Source organism: Arvicanthis niloticus, chromosome 6 (genome assembly GCF_011762505.2).
Source record: "Arvicanthis niloticus isolate mArvNil1 chromosome 6, mArvNil1.pat.X, whole genome shotgun sequence".
NCBI classification, from domain to species: domain Eukaryota; kingdom Metazoa; phylum Chordata; class Mammalia; order Rodentia; family Muridae; genus Arvicanthis; species Arvicanthis niloticus.
The window spans coordinates 15,451,134-15,472,545 of NC_047663.1; the positions used below are offsets into that span (position 1 = coordinate 15,451,134).

At 45.5% G+C, this 21,412-nt stretch overlaps 1 long non-coding RNA gene across 1 annotated transcript; it reads right to left on the reverse strand.

The window, feature by feature from the left end:
• Positions 1-158: 158 nt before the first annotated feature.
• Positions 159-16,106, reverse strand: LOC117711688 (uncharacterized). Its single transcript, XR_004607142.2, has 3 exons — positions 15,532-16,106; positions 9,246-9,402; positions 159-832 (listed from the first exon to the last, which is right to left on the reverse strand). It is a non-coding gene; the product is annotated as an uncharacterized LOC117711688 (long non-coding RNA).
• Between the last annotated feature and the right edge of the window lie 5,306 nt (positions 16,107-21,412).

Genomic DNA, 21,412 nt, shown 5'->3' on the forward strand with positions numbered 1-21,412 from the left:
TCTGTGTATATGTCTTTGTGTGGGTTTGTGCATGTGAGTGTGTGGCCAGAGAAGCCAGAAGAGAGCATAGGATTCCATGGAGCTGGAAGTTGTGGCCAGACAGGGGTGTTGGGAACCCAGCTCTAGTCCTCTGTAAAAGCAATACACACACTTTTTTCTTTAATGTACTTTTATTTTATGTATATGAGTGTCTTGCCTGCAGGCATGTCTATGCACCATGTGTGCCTTGTACTACAAAAAAAGTATCAGATCTCCTGGAACCAGTGTCACAGATGGTTGTGAGTCACCATGTGGGTGCAGGGAACAGAACCTGGGTCCTCAGGAAGAGTGGCAAATCTTCCTTAGCTACTAAACCATCTCTCCAGTCCCTGTAAAAGCAGGACATGCTTTAACCTTGGAGTCATCTCTGAGCTCCCCACCATCTTTAAGGTTGCCTTTCTCTGACAAATTTTGGGAAAGAGATTGGTTTCCTAAGTGTTGCTGTATAATGACCATTTTCCCTGGATGCAGAGTTGATCTGTACTAGTTAATTTTCATTGCTATGACAGACTCAACAAAGTAGTTTTAGGAAGGAATGGTCTATTTTGAGACCTTTGCTCGTGGTTTGGGGGCAGTCCATCCTGGCAGGGAAGTCCTGTGCAGGGATGTGGGGTCAGTGATCACACTGGATCCGTGGTCAGGAGGCAGATTGAGGAATGCTAGGTTTCATTTGTTTTCTCCTTTTGACTGCAGCCCACTGTGTTGCCAATTGTTTTGTCATTATGGTGGGGAGCATGGTGGCACAGAGTCAGGCATGGTACTGGAGAAGTAGCTGAGAGGTATGTAGCTGGAGCTGCAGGGAGAAGGATGAGAAAAAGATACCGATCCTTGCTTGTGCTTTTGAAACCTTAAAGCTCCCCGTACCCCCCCAGTGACACACTTCCTCCAACAAGGCAACATCTACTCCAACAAGACCACACCTTTTAATCCTTCTCAAAATGAGCCTGTGGGGGCCATTCTTATTCAAAGCATATTCATACCATATTCTGGGTGAGTGCTCCCTCCTCAGTTATATTCTGGAAATACCCTCAAGACATCCAAAGATAGTGGGGATTAGCTATCACAATATCTATTCTCTAGTATGTCCAATACCAATTCTCTTCTCTTTTGTTACGCTAACACATCCATAGTATTTAGTATTTTAGCCTTGTAAAGTCTCAGTTGTGTATCTCTGTGTGTTTGTCTGTGAGTGTGTGCCCATACGGAGGTCAGAGGACAACTCTAGGCATTGATTCTTGCGTTCTACCCTGTTTGAGACAGGACCTTTTGTTATTTGTTGCTGTGCACATCAGGCTGGCTGGTCCATCAGCTTCTAGGGGTTCTCCTGTTTCTACCTCCCGTCTCAGTGTAGGAGCTCTGGGATTAGAGCCTAGTTTTACGTGGTTCTGGGGAATCCAAACTCAGGTCCTCAAGTTTTTGTGGCAAGCATTTCACCCTCTGAACGTACCCCCACCTTATTTTAGCCATCACTACCACCCATCTCTAGAGCCTTTTCATCATCCCAGATACAGCTCTGTACTTATTAAACTATGACTAATGCCTTATTACCCTCTTCCCAGTTTCTGTTAGATTCTATGTCCCTATGAACTTTCCAGTTCCTCATTTGAACAGAGTCACACAAGATACATCCTTTCCAAACTGGCTCAGTTCACTTAGCATAATGCTCACTGAGTTCATTTTGTGGTGGTATGTGTCAAATGCTCACTCCTTAGCTAGGGAGATTACTCCGTGGGGAGAGTGCTTGTTGTATAAGCATGAGAACCTGAGTTCAAGTTCCCAGCAGCCATGTAAAAAGCTAGGTGTAGTTGTGTGCATACCTGGAGTCCGAGTGCTGGGAGGGGTGAAGACAGGAGTATTTCTGAGAATTTCTGGCTGCCAGTCTAGCTCCAAGTTCAGGAATAAAGTTGGAGAGTGGCCTGTGGAGGACAGTTGACATCCTCCTCTGGCCTCCACACACATGGGCCTGCACATCTGTACACATAATTGTGCGTACAACAGATGTGCACAACAACCTCACACACATATCTGCATATATACAGATACATAACTAAATAAAAATCATTCCTTTTAAAGGTTAAATAATATTCCAATGCATGTTTAGATCCCACTTTGTTTATTCATTGATCTGTTGAAAGACACTTGGGTCGATTCTGCCTTTGGCTATTGGGGAAAACACTGCTGTGAATATATACCTGCTGTGAGCACAGATGTATAGAAACCTGCTGAGTTCTTTCAACTTTTTTTCTTTTTCTTGTTTCTTTTTTCTTTTTTGTCTTTTTTGAGACAGGGTTTCTCTGTGTAGCCCTGGCTGTCCTGGAACTCACTCTGTAGACCAGGCTGGCCTAAACTCTGTGTAGTCCTCACACTCAGAAATTCACCTGCCTCTGCCTCCCAAATGCCAGGACTAAAAGACTACACAACCACTGTCTGTTCCTTTCAACTTTTAAAAAGCACTTTTAAAATTAATGTAATATGTATATATGTGTATAATGTTATACTGTATGTGATTTTGGAGACTCACCACACGTGCAGAATTCTGAGGACTTTTTGGGAATTGGTTTCTTCTTTCCTCCTTGTTTCTGAGGCGAAGTCTCTCTGTTTCTGTCTCATCATTTTGGCTGTGGCACTGCACAAGCTACATGTGAAGCCTCCACTTCCCACCACGTGTAATCTGGGGTTATGCATTCAAGCCACCAAGCACTTGGGAGGCAGAGGCAGGTGGATTTCTGAGTTCAAGGACTACACAGGGAAACCCTAGGATAAGGGTCTTAAAGTCTACACCTACAGTAACACACCTACTCCAACAAGGCCACACCTACTCCAACAGGGCCACTCCTTCAAAGAATGCCACTCCCTGGGCTGAGCATATGCAAACCATCACATCTACACACAAGCTGTGTGCTCTAGCCTTCATCCTTGATGCTATGCCACATCCTCTGCACAGTCACAGTGGGCTTCTTAATACGAAGCAGCATTCTGCTGCCTTGGATGGAACCATCTATGGACCTCCCACTTCTTTCCCCCTTGTATCAATGCCAAGTTCAGATAGTAGACTACATGCCTCTCCCTGGACCACATTTCCTCCCCGTTCCATCCTCATCTGCTCTTACACAAGTTTCTTTGTTCACACCAACTATGTGGCAGTAGGTGTGGCTTAGTTAGTGGAGTTCCTGCTTAGTCTGCATGAGGCTCCAGGTTCAACACCCAGCACTCACTGCCTGAACCTAAAGGCATACACCACACAGCTAGCTAGATATTTTAAACACACACAAGAAACATGGTCCTTGTGTTTGTGTCTGGTTTCAGTTCTCTTAGCACAATGTTTTTTAGAGCTCACCTGTTAGGGCCTTCCCTGGAAATAGGTGGTGCTCCAATGGGGTGCTCTGGGGTTAATTAATTTGAGACAGGATGTCTCTGTAGAACTCACTCTATAGACCAGGTTGGCCTTGAACTCATTCTTTAGCCTCTGTGCCTGGCTGGTTTGCTGTTTGGTTACTTGATGGGAGTTGGAGGAATTCTTTTGTTTCTTCTCAGCCATACCTAGTATTTCCTTACACCTTGGTTCAGAATAGCACTGTGGGGTATATTAATATTCTATGGTTTGCTGTCACAAATTGCCACAAACTTAGTAGCTTCAAACAACACTTTAAGAACAGGCATGATGGTGTGTGCTTGTAAATCCAGCATTCTAGAGGCAGAGGCAGAAGAATTTCAGCAAGTACTGGTCTATATTGTGGGTTCTAGAAAACACACACACACACATGCACACACACACACACAGACACACACACAGACACACACATTATCTTCTGTCTTATAGTCGAGGCAACCAGTTTGAAGTGGGACTTGCTAAGCTAATCAAAGAATTCACAGGGCTGTGTCCCTTCCTGGGGCTCTGGGGAGAAGGAGTTTTCTTCTCCAGTTCTTAGAAGCTATATGTGTTTCTTGGCTCATAGCCCCTTCCTCTCCAAGCCAGCCATAATTTTGTGAATCTCTCTTGTAGCTCTGTTTGGATACTGGACTTACTGCTCTGTCTGTGTTTAAGGATACTTATGGGTCTAAACAACCCAGGCTAATCTCTTTATTTTAAGGTAATTGCAGCAGTAAGCCTAATTCTACTAACAACCTTGACTTTTCTTTGTCACACAATATAATGTAGGCACAGGTCCTGGGGGTTAGGATATGGAGAACATGTATGTGATGGGCCAGCCTGCACCCACACAGACCAGTGAGCTCCGGATTCAGTCAGTAACAGACCCTCCCTCCAAAACTAAGGTGGAGAGCCAGCCAGATCTAAATTCAGTCCCAGGTCATGCAGTCAACATGGTTGAAAGCAGGAACTAACTCCCAAAAGTTGTCCTCTGACTCATCATGCATACTGTGGCCCCTGCCAGCCCTGTCCCTAACACACACACACACAGTAAATACATGAAATAGTTAAAAAAATATAGAATAAAACAAACAAAAAGGTTGGAGAGTCATGGTGGAAGGCAGCGGATATCAACTTCGAGTCTCCACACATGTGTACACACACAAACACATATACCTGTACACTCCTCTGACATAGGATAACACTCATACATGCGTACTACACATATGTACACATGAAAAAAATAGCAAGAGCCTCAAACATCCCTGCAGCAACCGTGATAAGGAAAGATTCTGATGCTTTTGTCACAGGGCATGTCTCGAAGTGTTTTTGTTGTTGTTGTTTCATTTTTTTTTTCCCAAGACAGGATCTCACTCTACAGCTCCAGTTATCCTGGAACTCACCATGTAGACTAGGCTGGCCTTGAACTTCACAGACATTCACTTGCCTCTGCCTCTCAAGTGCTAGGATTAAGTGCTCAGTGGTTAAGAGCACTGGCTGCTCTTCCAGAGGTCCTGAGTTCAATTCCCAGCAACCACATGGTGGCTCACAACCATCCGTAATGGGATCTGATGCCCTCTTCTGGTGTGTCTGAAGACAGCGACAGTGTACTCATATACATAAAAATAAATAAATCTTAAAAAAAAAAAAAGACTTGTGCCACTATGCCAGACTTTCTCAAAGCCTTAGAAAGACAATATCCTCTATGCCTCAGGGGCAGAAGAATGGCCGGGAGAGATGGTTTTGATTGGCAGAGAAGTCATGTGTAAGTGATCCATTTAAACAGTCACAGATGTGTACCATGGAAGCTGGCCATAGTCCCGCTCTTTTCCAACCTCTAGGTCAACCGGTCAGTTTTATAAGGCGGGGACGTCAGTATTGGGTGTGTTATAGCACACAGTTCAGAGTGACCCACTGCCTGAAAAGTCACCTGGTCACCTTCTCTGGCTCACTTACAATCAATCCAATTGCCTCTAGTGGTGGCTGTCACCATTGTACTCTAGCTTGTAAAATTCAAGGGGAAAGGATGTGTTCACCTCCTGGCCCAGTGCTTAAAGATAACGTGTTCCCTAACACATCACCTTGTTCTCATCTTCCTTCTGTCTGAAATGTGACCCTACAGGGCTGACCCATGTGAGCACCTCTGGGATAGATGAACAACGAAGTAGAAAGAGACTGCACTGCCAGTAACTAAGGACTGACGACAGAGAGACAGATAACTCACTTTCATTTAAGCCAGTTTTGCTTCACCAGTCAGAACCATTCCCTTTTCAATACCTCATGTCATCACAGATCGACTTAGCTTCCTTTCTTCTTCTTTCTTTCTCACCCCTACCCCCAACCCCTCACTATGCAGCCCTGGTTGTCCTGGAATTCATTCTGTAAACCAGGTTAGCCTGGGACTCAACTGCCTCTGTTTCTCAAGGGCAGGGATTAAAGGTATGTACCATCACCATCCTGTTTAGCTTGCCTTTTCTTTCTTTCTTTCTTTTAAATTATTTTATTTTTATTTCATGTGCATTGGTGTTTTGCCTGCACACATGTATGTGTGAGGGTGTCGGACATCTAGAACTGGAGTTACAGACAGTTGTGAGCTGCCATGTTGGTGCTGGGAATTGAACCTGGGTTCTCTGAGAGAGCAGCCAGGGCTCTAACCATCTTTCCAGTCCTCAGATTTATATCTTAAAACATTATTCTCTCTTTCTTAAAGATTTATTTATTTTATTTACATGAGTATATTGTAGCTGTCTTCATACACACCAGAAGAGGGCATCAGATCCCATTACAGATGGTTGTGAGCCACCCTGTGGTTGCTGGGAATTGAACTCAGGACCTCTGGAAGAGCAGTCAGTGCTTTTTTTTTTTTTTTAGAATTTATTTATTTATTTTGTGTAAGTACACTGTAGCTGTCTTCAGACACCCATATGAGGGCATCAGATCTCATTATGGATGGTTGTGAGCCACCATGTGGTTGCTGGGATTTGAACTCATGACCTCTGGAAGAGCAGTCAGTGCTCTTAACCGCTGAGACATCTCTCCAGCCCATTATTTCTTTTTAAAAATGATGTATTTGTTTTATGTGCATCGGTGTTTAGCCTGCTTATATGTCTGTGTGACAGTGTTGGAGCCTCTGGAAATGGAGTTACTGAGTGTTATGAGTCGCCATGTGGATACTGGAAATTGAGCCTGGGTCCTTTGGAAGATTAGCCAGTGCTCATAACTGCTGAGTCATCTCTCCAACACCTGTTATTTTATGTTTATGGGTGTTTTTGTCTGCTTGTATATCTGTTGTGTACCATGTGAGTGCCTGGTACCCACAGAAGCCAGAGAGGGAATCAGGTCTCCTGGAAGTGCAGCTATAGATGGTTATGAGCTGCCATATGGATACTGGGAATTGAACCTTTAGTCCCAGCACTGGGAAGGCAGAGACAGATACATGGATCTCTGTGAGTTCGAGGCCAGCCTGGTCTACAGAGTGAGTTCCAGGACAGCCAGGGCTACACCCTGTCTCAAATAACCACACCAAAACCAACCAACCAAACAACCAACCAACCAACCAACCAAACAAACAAACTTGCATGTTGTGGCCAGAGAGATGGCTCAGTGATTATGGGAAGTAGCTGTTCTTCCTGAGGACCTGGTTCAGTTCCCAGTTCCAATATGGATGCTCACAATTGTGAGTAAATCCAGTTCTAACAGCCTCTTCTGGCCTCTGAGGGAACTGCATACATAAGGTGCACAGATAGACCTACCAGCAAAGCACCCATACACATAAAATATAAATATAATAAAATTAGAAATAGAAAAACAAAGCAGCGATAAGGACAACAAGAAAACCCTTTGTGGGGTGTATCTGGCTGTCCTGATTTACAAGGATTAGCTAGAGTGGGCCGTGGGCTTCCTTCACCGTGAGAGGTGGTAAGCTTGCAAGTCAGCATCATAACTACGTCTTCTAGAAGGCCCTAACCAGGCCTTGCAAACAGGAGCTGGCATGCCATCTCCCTCCGCTCCCATAGCCCTCCACCCTCTGCCCCCTCTGGCCCTGCCCTCTGCCCCTTTGCCCTCTCTGCCCTCTCTGCCCTCTCTGCCCCTCCGCTCCTCTGCCCCTCTGCCCCTCCACCCGCTCTTTCTTACAGTCTCTTTACTTTCACTTTCGACTCTGCTTGCCCTTTAAGCACGATTTGTGTGACTTTTAAGTGTTTTTAATACCCAGCTGCCTTTAGAAGGCTACCATGGTCCATGGTGTACCATCTCTCCCTCCTCTTCCCCCAAATCCTTCTTTGGCCTCCAGACATCTTCACCTTTTCTCTTCTTTGGGGCCAGTGGCTGCAGAGACAGCTCTACGCCAGACTTCTGTGACCTGCCAGGCTAGCCCTTTAGTGCGCCCCCTCCCTTATACCCCGCCCCCTTTACCCTCCCCGTCTTTTCCAGGACATTGAGTTGGCTCCCTGGGGCACTGAGTGAGCCAGGACTATCTTCGTGGAAGACCACCGACTCCTCTCAGTGTTTCTCTAGGATCTTATCCTTAGGATTTGCAGTACACACTTAGTATTTCCTTGGGGAATGTATAGGAAAAAAAAAAGGAAAAAAAAAATAGGAAAGGAAACAAGAATTCAAATACTACTTATCCCACGAGGGAGCCGAGACCCAAGCTACCAGCCTCTCTTTGAGCAGACAGGAGCCAGGCTTCCTGGGGTGGGGAGCTCAGGCCTAGATTCTCAGGTCTAGTTCCTCAGGCTTGGGCTCCACCCTGGCTGCGAAGGCCCCAGACCACCTCGCCCCACCCTGAGAACTCGACCTCTTGTTCAGCCACATGAAGGTAACCAGTGTCTGGTGGCTTATGGGACAGACTTGTCAGGGACTTCCTGCCTTTGATGCATGCAATTCCCATGCTATGTGTGCTGGGCTGGGCCTCTGAAGACGAGAGGACCCTTAGACATCCTGAGTGTCTGAGTGCTGAGACTCTTGGGGTTTGTGGTTAGAGGCGCTGCTTCGAACATTCTAGAGAATGTGCCCTCTGGGCTGCAAAAAGCTGACAAAGTCAAGTTGACCAAGAAGATCTGAAAGGCCCTAGAATTTGCTGCTTTTAGCAGAGCAACCTCTGCTAAATGAAGGGCTAGGGACATGGTGGGGGAGGGAGAAAGGGGGTTGCCCCCTGGAAGAGAATTGACCGTAGACTCCTTCTGCTGGGCTATTCTGTCCTTCACCACAGCTCTCTCAAATGCCACACGAGGTTCTCTAGCACTCACTATTACTGAGGCCTGAGATATGGCTCTGCATTTGAGTGTTCTCACAGATGGAGACACTGAGGGTCAATGACGCTCAAGTGACTGTCCCAAGAATACACAGAGATAGCATTGGAACATGACAGAGCCGACCCCCTTTTCTTTTGCCTTCCTGCAGGGCTTCAACAAAAACCTGGAGCCATGGGACAAATGGGAGTGTGTGTGTGTGTGTGTGTGTGTGTGTGTGTGTGTGGAGTGTGTAAGTGTGGAGTGTGTGAATGTGTGTGAGTGTATATGTATGTGTGATGTGTGTATGTGAGTGTGTGTGTGAGTATGTATGTAGTGTGTGTGAGTGTGTGTGTAGTGTGTGTAGTATGTGTGAGTGTGTGTGTAGTGTGTGTAGTATGTGTGAGTGTGTGTGTGAGTGTGGTGTGTGTGTATGTATGTAGTGTGTGTGAGTTTGTGTGTAGTATGTGTGAGTGTGTGTGACAGGGAAAGGAAGAGACAGGAAGAGAAGGGGAGATATCTTGTGGGAGTTCTTTCTTTCTGCCATGTGGACTCTGGGGACGGGACTCACTCAGGTCACCAGACTTGGTGGCAAACACCTTTACCTGCTGAGCCATCTTGTTCATCTGTCTCTTTTGATATGACCTGGTTGCGACGGTGTTCGTCAGGTTTCTCCACCGGAAGACCAGTCTTTTTCTGGGTTGTGTCCTCTGAGTGGACGACATCACACAGCAGCCACAGTGGAGCTGTGCAGGTTCTGAGCTGAGGGAAGCACATTTATGGAGATTGCTCAGAATTCCTTCACAGGGGAGCTTTGTCCTCTGTCCCCACTTCTTTATTTGCTAGATCTCGTTTAAATCTTTGGTAGGAACTGGGGATCAGACCTCATGCACACGAGCTCGTGCACCGTTGAGCTACATCCCCAGGTCCTCAATCCTTTATTTTCTTAAGAGATGCCTCAGTGGTTAAGAGCACTGGGCGTTCTTGCAGAGAGGATCCAGGTTCTGTTCCCAGCACCCACACGGTGACTCACAACCATCTGTAACTTCATTTCCAGGGTCCCTAACATTCTCTTCAGACTTTGGAAAGCACCAGGCATGCAGGTGGCATATGGATAATCATCCATGCATAGAAACTAAAGCTAAATGCATCTTTTAAAGTGGCATGGTGGCACGGGCTTGTGAGTGCAGTTGCCCTCAGAGACCACAGATGTTGGATCCCCTGGAGCTGGATTACAGGTGATTTTGAGTGCCTGACGTTGTCCTGGAAATGTGCCCTGTAAGAGCAAATGTGCCCTGAGCTTCTGAGTCCTAGAGCCACGGATGTGAAGAGGTTGCTGATGTGTTGTTTCACATGTCCTGATCCTGGTTGGCTGGATCTCAGTCCTCTCGATGGCAGCTCCCACAGCAGTGGACTGAGCTCTGTGGCTTTTGTCTCTGCCAGCCTGGGCACCAGCCATGGCTCCTCTATGAGTGGATCTCCTCCGTGAATTTCCATATGAATCCTCTGAGGATACTGGCCCTCAGGTGGGAGTAAAAGTGACCGTCCCTCTGGCCCCACAGAGAAGGGCCTGGGAATGTCTTCATTTGAATAAACTGGAGAAACTTGGGAAAGGTTGAGGCTACTCTGGTGTTTGGGATGGCTTTGCAGACTGGGAGTTACTTGCTGTTCTCAGCTAGCTGTTTTCTGAACAAATAGGGTCTCTCTCTCTCTCTCTCTCTCTCTCTCTCTCTCTCTCTCTCTCTCTCTCTCTGAGACAGGGTTTCTCTGTGTAGCCCTGGCTGTCCTGGAACTCACTCTGTAGACCAGGCTGGCCTCAAACTCAAAAATCTGCCTACCTCTGCCTCCCAAGTGTTGGGATTAAAGGTGCGCACCACCACTGCCAGGCTTAACAAATGGGGTCTTATCTGCCTCCCGGCTTCCATCCCCTGTCAGGGTAGTTGCCTCTGGGGTGGGCATGAGACTTAAGTAGGGCCAGTCAATAGAAATCTCTGAAGCTATACATTCTAGAAATTTCTAATCTGACCACAGTGAAACAGTGAAGATGGGGTACTCAGCAATCCAGTCAGAATTGACTGTGCTCAACTTTTCTGGGCATAGAGGAACCAATTGCCTGGGTTTTCCTACAGTGTCCAAACTTGAGATACACCTCCTAGGATCCCAGGAAAATGGGGAGCATTGTTGACTCTCCAAGGGAGAATGGCTGCTTTGCTTGCATCTCTAGATAAGATGTGAATTGTGGGAGACATGGGGAGAAACTAGAGGAGTTTAGGGAGCTCAAGATGTCCAAGAGCTGTCACTCCTTCCCCCACGTTTCTGGATGTCTCACAAGTGCCCACATTCCTCCCCTGAGATAGGGTCTGGCCTCCAAACTCACTCTGTAACTGAGGCTGACCTTGAACTCCTCATCCGCCTGCCTCTGCTTCCCAAATGCTGGGATTACAGGTGTGCAGCCTCACATTCAGTTTATGCAGTGGTGGGGATTGAACCCAAGGCAGCATGCACGCTAGATAACACTCTACTAACTAAGCTGGCTTCTGTGACTGGGAAGTGGATCAGTTTGTGTTGACTATGAAGCCCTAACCTGGTTAGGGCAGCCTTGCTCAGCAAGTCAGAAGGATGAATGCCTGCTTTGGCTCTAGGGGTCTCTATGGTTATGCCCACTCTGGGCTACTTCCATTGCAGAGGAACCCCTAATTCCCTAATAGAAAGCACACAGGGTACGTAGAGATAAATACAATGACCACTGCCAAGATATTCAAGGCCAAATGCTTAGGGGAAAAAAAAAAATCAAAAAAGCCTCAAACCAGGCTGAGAATCCTTTTTAAATTAATGATCTATCTATCTATCTATTTGTTTATTTATTTATGTGCTTTGGTGTTTTGCCTGCATGTATGTTTGTGTGAGGGTGTCAGATCCCCTGGAACTGGAATTATAGACAGTTGTGAGTTGCCATGTGGGTGCTGGGAATTGAATCCAGGCACTCTGGAAGAGCAGCCAGTGCTCTCAACCGCTGAACCATCTCTCCAGCCCCAAGCCTTGGAAATTCTTAACCTATGAGCTCTGCTCTGTAAATAAGCAAGTTAGAAGCCACGTGTGGGAATGACACCTCCTGCTATCTTTAAACTCTTATCAAAGGGCAGGCTTAAAGATGGCTGGCTTTGGTTTTCAGGAAGGGATTAAAAACAACTGCAGCTTTTATTAGCATGGTTTAAACGCTCATAATAACATCCTCAGCTTTGAGCTGCCCTCTGTGCTTCATCATTGACATAAAGCCCAGGGCTTGTATGTAGGTAGATCAGTGTGGTTACACGGGGTGGTTTTCTGCTCTTCTGGAAATGAATTGATGTCTCTGCTTGTTTCCACTTGAGCACTGTGTTTTCAGTGCTGTCCTTAAACGACCAACTTACTTTTTACCACAGGTTTTCTGGTATGTGTTTTATGACCTTACTGCCCTTTGGTCAACAATCAGAGCTTGAGCTTCAGAGCCCAGCAAGGCAGCGCTACAACAGATCCCCTGGAAATGGAGCAGAGAGCCACTGTATGGGTGCTAGGAAACAAGGCTGGGTCCTCTTTAAGAGCATCAAGTGCCCTTAATGGCTAAGCTCTCTCTAGCCCCTGGATAATATTAATCAAGGAGAGAAGATCCACTGTGGGTAGAACCATTCCCTAGACAGGGTATCCTGAACTATATAAGAGGAGGAAGCAAGCTGAATATAGGCTTGCTTGCATTTACTACTCTTCTGACTACAGATCTGTGGGCCAGTTTCCTCAAATTCCTGCTATGATGGATGGTAGCCTGGAACTGTGAGCTAAAGCAAACCCTTTCTCTCTCAAGTTGTTTTTATCAGGGTGTTTTTTATCCTGTCTCAAAACACATAGCTGAACAAATAGAAAGTAGATTTTCAAAGAGGTAATGGCTTTGTAGGTTTATCTCTGGCCTCAAGTCAAGGAAGATAAGATTGGTCCTTAGATCTTAATCTCAGGAATACTTTCTTGCGTAGCTGTTTCAAGAAGCTATGGTCCATGCAGCACCAATTCCTACTGGCCTCTTGAGGGGCACACTTTCCACTCTGGGAGATGCTGGCACAGAAGCAGGCCAATGGTACCACCCACCTCCCTTGTTCAGCATCCAGTCACCCCAGCTGGGGACCCCAGAGGAGGAAGCACCTGCTCGCCCTGACTTGAAGCTGCAGATTGCTTGCCATCCAAAATGAGTCATGGAGGCACAGTGGAGCGGATTTTACTCAGCCCCTAGGAATGGACTCTTGGAAGGCTCCAGAGTGACTAGCTTCAAGTGTTCTGTCTCAGGCACAGGGCATTTCATCCCTCTCTATGTCTGCAGTCACTTCCCCTCTGGATACTTCCTGTTTCTGGGAGCAGGCAGCCTGCCAGGCAGGGCTCAGCCTCAAAGCAGACGGGCGGAGACATCCTTCCTCTTATTTCTAGTACTGAATCCCATCTTCCTTCCCTGTCAGAGATATCTATCGCACCCTCCGCCCTTCCCAGGTCCCTGCACCCACCGTGGGAGAGCACAGAGGAACATATTTTTATCGGCAACTCTGACCTTTGGCAGGTGCCTAGCAACCATTATTGATCACTGACTTCTTGGGCACAAGGTAATCAGGAAAAGATCTAGGGCAAGGGTCCATTCATTCACCGACTTAACAAATATTTGTTGAATGCCTACTATGTGCCAGGCCCTGTTCAAGATGCTGGGCTATGGCAGTAAACAGAGCCCAGACACCAATGTCCTCATAGCAACTATGTTCCACTGGGAGGGACACTTGGGAATCTAAACAGAAATATAAAACATAATAGCACGAAAGATGCTGATAAATGCTAAGTAGAGAGAACAAAGCTGGGAAGGCAAATATGAATTCTGGGTATGAGGGAAGTATAAATTATTAAATGGGGTGTCTGGGGAAGCTTTTGCTGCAAAGGGAATGAGCAAACATTTTGGAGAAGGAGAAGAGAGGGAACTGGGGTGGGGGGAGGCCAAGAGTCTTCTGGGAAAAGGAAAGAGTACGTGCAAAGGTCCTGGTGTCAGGAATGTGGACAGGTTGGTGAATAAGAGAAAGGATGGGGAGTGTGAGGAGGGGGGAAGATGCAGGAATTAAAATCAGAGTCTTCTATACGGCAGTGTGGACTTTGGTTTTTACACTGCACGGGAAGGCACTGGCTTTTAATAGAGATGTCCTTAAAGAGTCTCTTGGGAAGGTGCAGTGACAGTTACCCAAAGAGGGGGAGGACAGGATGTGGAATCAGGGAGACCACTTAGGAGGGGACTTTAGTAGTCTAGGGAGAGATTGGTGGCTTGGGCTGATGGAGGCAGCTGGAGTGATAGGCAGCGGATTGGAGAGAGGTCGTAGGACCTCTGCTGATGGGCTGAAATGTGGGGTTTGGGAAACACATGGAGACAAAGATAACACTTGTACTTGGGAGGCTGAGGCAGGAAGATCACATGTTTTTAGCTATTCTAAACTACGTAGTGAGTCCCAGACCGGTTTGGATTATATAGTGAGACCCTGTCTCTAAAACCAATAAATAAGGGCAAGTGAGTGATTCAGTGGGTAAAGTGCTTGCTGCCAAGCCTGATGACCTGAATTTGATCCCCAGGCCCTACATGGTGAAAGGAGAGAACCAATTCCCCAAAATTGTCTTCTTACCTCCACATTTACACCCAGGCACATATACACTCTTCTTCCCCCACCCCCAATTTATAAAAACAAAAACCCAATCAACAAATAAAATAATATAAAAATAAAACGAGGGCTGGGGATGAAGCTCAATAGTAGGGCATTGCCTGCCCTGGCTCACATCCTAGTATCACAAACAATAAGAACATTGCGAACTAGTGGTCAGTCACTTTCTTTCCATCCCTAGAACAAAATACACGAGGTTGAAGCCTGGGAATGCAGCTGGGCTGGAGCACACACAGAGTCCTAGGTTCAATCCCTGCCACCGCATAAGTTAGGTATGGTGGTGCACACCTGGAGTCTCAGGACTGGAGAAGTAGAGGCAGGAGGATCAGAAATTATAGGTCACCTTCAGCACATTATGAATCTGAGACAAGCCTGGACTACACGAAACTCAGTCTCAAAAACCAGAAAGAAGCCTAAAGGTCAGTCGGAGAAAACCATCCATTGGATCGGGTGAGCCTGGAATGAACCGCAGCTCTGCCTCTGGAGAAGCCCTTTAATTCACTCAAGCAGGAGTGAAGGACTCTGTGCTTCTTTTCTACAGCAGCTGGGCGTGTAGGAGCAAGATGGAGTAGGAGGGGTGCTGGGTGTAGGGAGGGCATGTTAGGTAGGGCTTCAGAACTATGGAAAATGAAGTTAGAGAGTGGGGACCAAGGAGGCCACACCAGCAGCTTTTAGAGGAAGTAGCTGCCTGGTCTGGGAGCCTCCTCCTGATCCAGTCTACACAGTGGGCCAGCTTTGCTCCTGCTCCAGTTAATAACAACTTCTTCTCCTTCTCCTTCTCCTCCTTCTCCTCCTTCTCCTCCTTCTCCTCCTTCTTCTCCTTCTCCTCCTTCTCCTCCTTCTTCTCCTTCTCCTCCTTCTCCTCCTCCTTCTCCTCCCTCTCCCTCTCCTCCTTCTCCTCCTTCTCCTCCTTCTTCTCCTTCTCCTCCTCCTTCTCCTCCTTCTTCTCCTCCTTCTCCTCCTTCTTCTCCTCCCTCTCCTCCTTCTCCTCCTTCTCCTCCTTCTCCTCCCTCTCCCTCTCCCTCTCCCTCTCCCCCTCCCCCTCCTTCCTCTTCCCCTCTCCCTCCCCCTCCCCCTCCTTCCCCTCCCCCTCCTCTTTCTTCTCTTGTAATATTGGATGGCACTACCTCCATTGCCCTCTCTGTGGTTTGGGGGATAGGGACAGGAACATTTGGCCCACACCTACCTGAGGCTGCACCTGCAGCTACGTAGCTGGTTCCTGGATGCTTTAAAGGGTTTCTTGAGTGTGGATGAACTCCTCCAGCCTGTTGTAGCTTTTATTCCAACCGTTCACATACCTTGCCAAACAGCAATCAACTTTCTGGCCACTCCAGAGTAGAAGCTAGCGATGTTAAACAGAGTGGCCCTTGTGCAGTTGGGGGAAAAGAGGCTGGGGCACTTTTAGGTGTCTCGGCCGGAGGGCACACACAGTGAGTCAGCCTTGTCTCTCAGAAGAGGAGTCTCCTGTCCTGTCCACAAGTGACATACTTCACTTTAATCACCACTTTGCCTGGGCTTTTTGGTCTTTCCCTTCACAGTTCTGTGGTGTCTGTTACCATTCCTCTACCGGCTCCTTCCTTCCCAAAACATTCTGGAATTTTCCAACCATGAGATCTTTTTCTCTGGTCTCCCCCCCATATTTGTGGGTTTACAAGCTTTTATTTCTTGACTATCATTTTCATAAAGTCTCCTGAGGCAGAGAAGAAAAACACACGCGAGCAAAACACCGTTATTAAAAAGCAAAACTTTGAAAATTATGCTGATGTCACTGCTTCACAGAGAAGTTTGAGGGGCGGGGGAGGTGGGAGGAAACAGTCATCCCACATTCCAGCAAAATCACCCTCCCTTCTGGGGTATGGCCATGTGACTCTCCTCAGTGCGTGTTTGCCGAGTGTAGTCATAGTCTTGGTTTTTGTGAAGTTCATCTCCTTCCTGTTTCACTTGGAACATTTCATTGGAAGCATTTCCTCCCATGTTTTGACAGATTCTTTAAAAAGCGTTTTTTGGGGCTTATTTATTTTATGTCTACAAGTGTTTTGCCTTGCCTACATGTATGTGTGTGCTGTATGTGGCTATCTAGTGCTAAAGGAGGTGGATCCCCGGAACTGGAGTTGTGGATGGTGGTGAACCACACCATGTGGGTATTGGGAATGGAACCCTGGTCCTCTATAAGAGCAGCCAGTGCTTTTAATGACTGAGTCATATCTCCAATCCTGACATATTCTTCATAACTATAGCTTGACTTTTTTTTTATTGCATTTCTTTATTTACTTGCCATGTGAGTGGACTACTCTGCCCGCGTGGAGGTCAGAGAATAACTTGCAGGAGTGCATTGTCTCTTTCCATCATGTCAAGCATCTAACCCAGGTCCTGAGGCTTAGTGGTAAGTATCTCAACTGGGTGAACCATCTCGCTGGCCCTGTAACTGTAGCTTTTAGGGTATAATAGTCATCATGGGAAATCACAAGAATGGGCTTTTATCAGAATTGTAGAGTAGGGCTCTCTTACCAAATATTCAAAATATTCCTGGTATTGGCTCATAAGTGTAGTGCAGAAAGGGAATGAAATAAAATGACTACATTTAGTATGTTTTGTTGTAAAAGAAATATCATTTGAATGTTGACAGTGGAATTTAACACATGATAAGTTAATGGAAAATATTAATAAGTAAAAATATAGTGTAGGAGCAACTGAGTATGTATCTGGGGGAAAAACTCGAATTCTTATCTTTGATGTAAATTCTAAATGAATTGGATGTCAAAAGAGAGAAAAGAAAAAGGAAGCCTATAAAAACACTTGAAAAATTCATTGCAGAATACTCAATAAATGGAAATTTCATCCTAGTGTGTAAGGCCAGAATCCATAAAATAAAAATGGATAAATAATGATTACATGCAAATATAATTTCTTCGTGGTGGAAATCACTGTAAGTCAGAAGACAATCCAGGCAAATATATTTTTAGATGGGAATACAAAAAGGACACTTTCCCCTAATGTACTCAAGGCTCCTATAAATTGATTAGGAATTGAGTCAATCACTTAATAGGAAATGGGCAGACTATACCAGCCCAGCCCTGAATGGGAACACAAACGTCTGTAAACACAAGAGAAGTGTTCACTGCTGTCCAAATAAGGGGTATTCAGATGACTGCTGTTAGCCATTATAGCTCTGACTGGCAAAGTTCAAAAAGCAGTTTAAACCACAATTCCAGTCCCCATGAGGCAGAGGCAGAAGGATTACCCCAACTCAGAGGCCAGCCTGGTCTATAGATCTAGCCCGAGGCCAGGTCTACATAGTGAGACCATGTGTCAAAACAATCAAAACAAATCAACAAAACGGAGTGGTTTGGAGCCTGGATGTGGGGCTGGAAGGCCTGTGAGGCTTTGAATCCCAGATCCATTGCCTATGCGTTGGGTGAACCCCTAAGGTCTAACTCTCGGTGGAAACCAAACTATCCAAGTTTAAAGTGCAAGCCATTTAATTCAATATGCCTTGTGCCTTCATATATATGTGTATATATATATATATATATATATATATATATATATATATATATATTGAATACATACATATATATTTGTAATATATACGTGTAACGTGTATATATTACATTCTTGATGAAGTGGCAAAAGACTTAAAAAGAAAGATTGACTAGGCCACCCAGATGTGAGCAGGAGGGAGAGCCGGGCCTCTTTGTGAAGCTCAGTGGGAAGAAGCTGGAGAACTGGGGTCGCCATCTCTCAGACCCTGCTAGAGCTGGAGGTGAACTTAGATCTCCTGCGCACTCGCGCAGCTGCCTGCGGTGGTTGGAACCCTGGTGTGATGTTTTGTACCGTTCCTCAGCTGAAAACCTTCCAGAAAATCCAAGCCTGGCTAGCTGGTGAGTTGGAGACAAAGTTTAGTGGGACACAAGTAGTGTTCAGGAGCAGGAGGGGGATTTCTGCCTAAGCCAACTTTGAAAAACCTGTACAAGACATAAGCAGAAGAGCCCCAGAAGCCGCACCCTGACCGACTGCAGTTGAGCACCTGCCATCCTTGAGGACTTAAGTCTTCCCAAGCAAAATCCTGGGTAAGAGGATCTGGGTGAAACTGGGTGGTGGCTGGTTCATCAAGGTTCATTTAGACAGAGTGCAGCAGTGATGATGCTCACAAACTGGCGAAAGGGGTTAATTTTGAATTGCTCGAGATTCAATTGTAAGCAAAATGACTGAATAAAGTGTCATGCACAGACTAAGTTATCCTGGGCCAACAAGGTTGCTCAGCGGGTAGAGACTTGCTGCACAAGTCTGAGGAATCCCTGGGACTCACACATAGTGGAAAGAGAAAACTGTTTCTCAGAAGTTATCCTCTGACCTCCAGATACAGGGTATGACATGTACATGTACGCACACAAATACATAAATGAATAAATAAATAAATGTAAACAATTTTAAAGTAAGTTATCCTATACCCCAACTATATGTTGATGCTTACTATTTACTGAAAAAAAGTGTAAAGATGATGTGTTTGTTTATTTTATTTTATTTATTTATTTATTTGGTTTTTCGAGACAGGGTTTCTCTGTATATCCCTGGCTGTCCTGGAACTCACTCTGTAGATCAGGCTGGCCTCGAACTCAAAAATCCGCCTGCCTCTGCCTCCCAAGTGCTGGGAGTTTGTTTATTTTAATATAGTTGAGATTCACTTTTATTTTATCTTATGTATTTTATCTTATGTATATCTATGTGCCATGTCTCATGCCCCTTACTTCTTGGAGAAATGGGTAGATGTGGCCAGGTGCCTGATAGCCTCTTTCCAATGTGACCTTATGGGATAGCCACCCAGCAACTGTTACCCAGGTTGGCCCCTTTGGGGACTGGCTGCTTTTCCCTTTGGAGAAATGAAAGATAGTGAGGTGTCTCTAGAGATTTTTTTTCTTTTTAAAAATGTTTTTAAAATATTTATTTTTATTGTTTATTTCATGTATGTGAGTACACTGTTGTTGTTTTCAGACACACCAGAATAAAGCCTCAGATCCCCATTACAGATGACTGTGAGCTACCTTGTGGTTACTGGGAATTGAACTCAGGACCTCTGGAAGATCAGTCAGTGCTCTTAACCACTGAGTCATCTCTCCAGCCCAGAGAAATTTTAATGATTAAGGAACCTGGTCCTTTCTTGGTCTCTTTCACTGAAGTAGCTGGGTGTGTGTGTGCTTAAATTATATGATTAGCAACTGTCTGCTTAATGATTTCCTGCATTGTATATTATTTATTTCTTTGAGTGAGATTTTGAGAAACAAGTTAACAGAGTTTTAAAAAGTGAGGCTAAAAAAATTGCACGTGGTGATGGATGTCTATAATCTCAGCACTTGGCAGGTAGGAGCAGGAAGATCAGATGTCTAGGTCATCCTCAACTACATAATGAGATTACGGTCATCCTGGGTTAGAGACCTTGTCTCAAAAACCAAAGCTCCAAGAACTGGAGAGATAGATCAAGCTGTTTTCGAGTCATTTCTGGTTAAGAGGATTGGCTGCTCTCTTCCTGAGTACCTCTCTTCCTGAGTTTGATTTCTAGCACTCACATGGTGGCTCACAACTGGCTGTAATTCCAGTCCCAAGGGAACTGATGCCTTCTTCAGGTCACTGTGGGCACAGGCACACATGTATATGCATAGGCAAATCATCCATACACATATAAATAAAACTAAATGCTTGTGTGTATGTGTGTAGTGTTGCATTGTTGTATAACTGTTTCCTCTGAGACTGAAACATTCCAACCTTCAGGGAAGCTCCTAAAAACAGAAAAATAAACAACAAAAGAATTTCAGGAAGTCCCTGAAACTGACTTGATTCAATAAGCTCTTCCCTGCCTCAGTAAGCAATAAAAGCTTAGAGTGCCACTTAAAAGAGTGAAATCAAGCTACAGAAAAGACTCAAACCAGACCAGCTACCTGGAAGAAACAGAAACCAGCTGAGTTGCCTAGAAGAGGTTTAGACCAACTGCGGCATCTGGAAAGGGTACGTCCAATCTGTTGGGTTGCCTGTAGGTTTTGCAGTGTGCTCCAGGTTTCCAGCTTTGTGAGCTGTTATCCATTACTTTGGTGATGCAGCTGTCTCTGAGTCATTTCTGCTACTGAAATCAAGTCCTCATTCATATTCCTCAATAAAATTCATATTTCACCAAGTTTAACTTTGGTAGTACCCATACTTTAGTCTGTCACTGGTTCTCTATCTAGGGTGAGTAGATGAGTGTTTTGTATCTTCCAGGAAAATTTTTGCCACATGCAAGTTGGAAGAGGCCCTGGGCTCAATTCTCAGCACCACAAACAACCTTCAACTTGCAAGGTATGCTTGTCTCTGCCTCCTGAGTGCTGAGATTAAAGATGTCTGCCCACCATACCCAGTTTCTAACACACACACACACACACACACACACACACACACACACACACACACACATATATTAGACAAGGTTTCTCTGTGTAGTATTGGCTGTCCTGGAACTTGAACTTACTTTGTAGACCAGACTGGCCTTGAACTCAAAAATCCACCTGCCTCTGCTTCTAAAGGCATGCACCACTACTTCCTGGCTAATATTAGATTTTTATCAACCAAGAAAGAGCCCTTACATTAATTGGCAAGTCACCCATCCCCAATCCATCTGTAACCACTCACCTCCCTTCTGCCTCCATGGATTTACTGATTCTGAGCAATTTATATAAATGGGGTCATTCACTATATGGCTGTTTTGTTTGAAGACACATTATTGCAACGTAGCCCACCTTGGCCTAGACCTTGTAACCTCTCTGGCTCAGCCTCCTAAATGCTGAGACTATAGCCAAACACCACCACATCCAGCCAAGTGTGGGCTTTTATGAATGGCTTCTTTCATTTAGCACCTTGTCTTCATGGTCCTTTCATGGTGTAGCACGTCAGTATTTCTCTGCTTCTTGTGGCTGAAGAGGACATTCTCTGTCCTCTAATGTAGCTGGCATACTTTGTTTATCAACTCATCAGTTAGTGGGTTTGTGAGATGTTTTGATCTTGGGTTATTTTGGATGCTGCTGCCATAACATTGTGTGCAT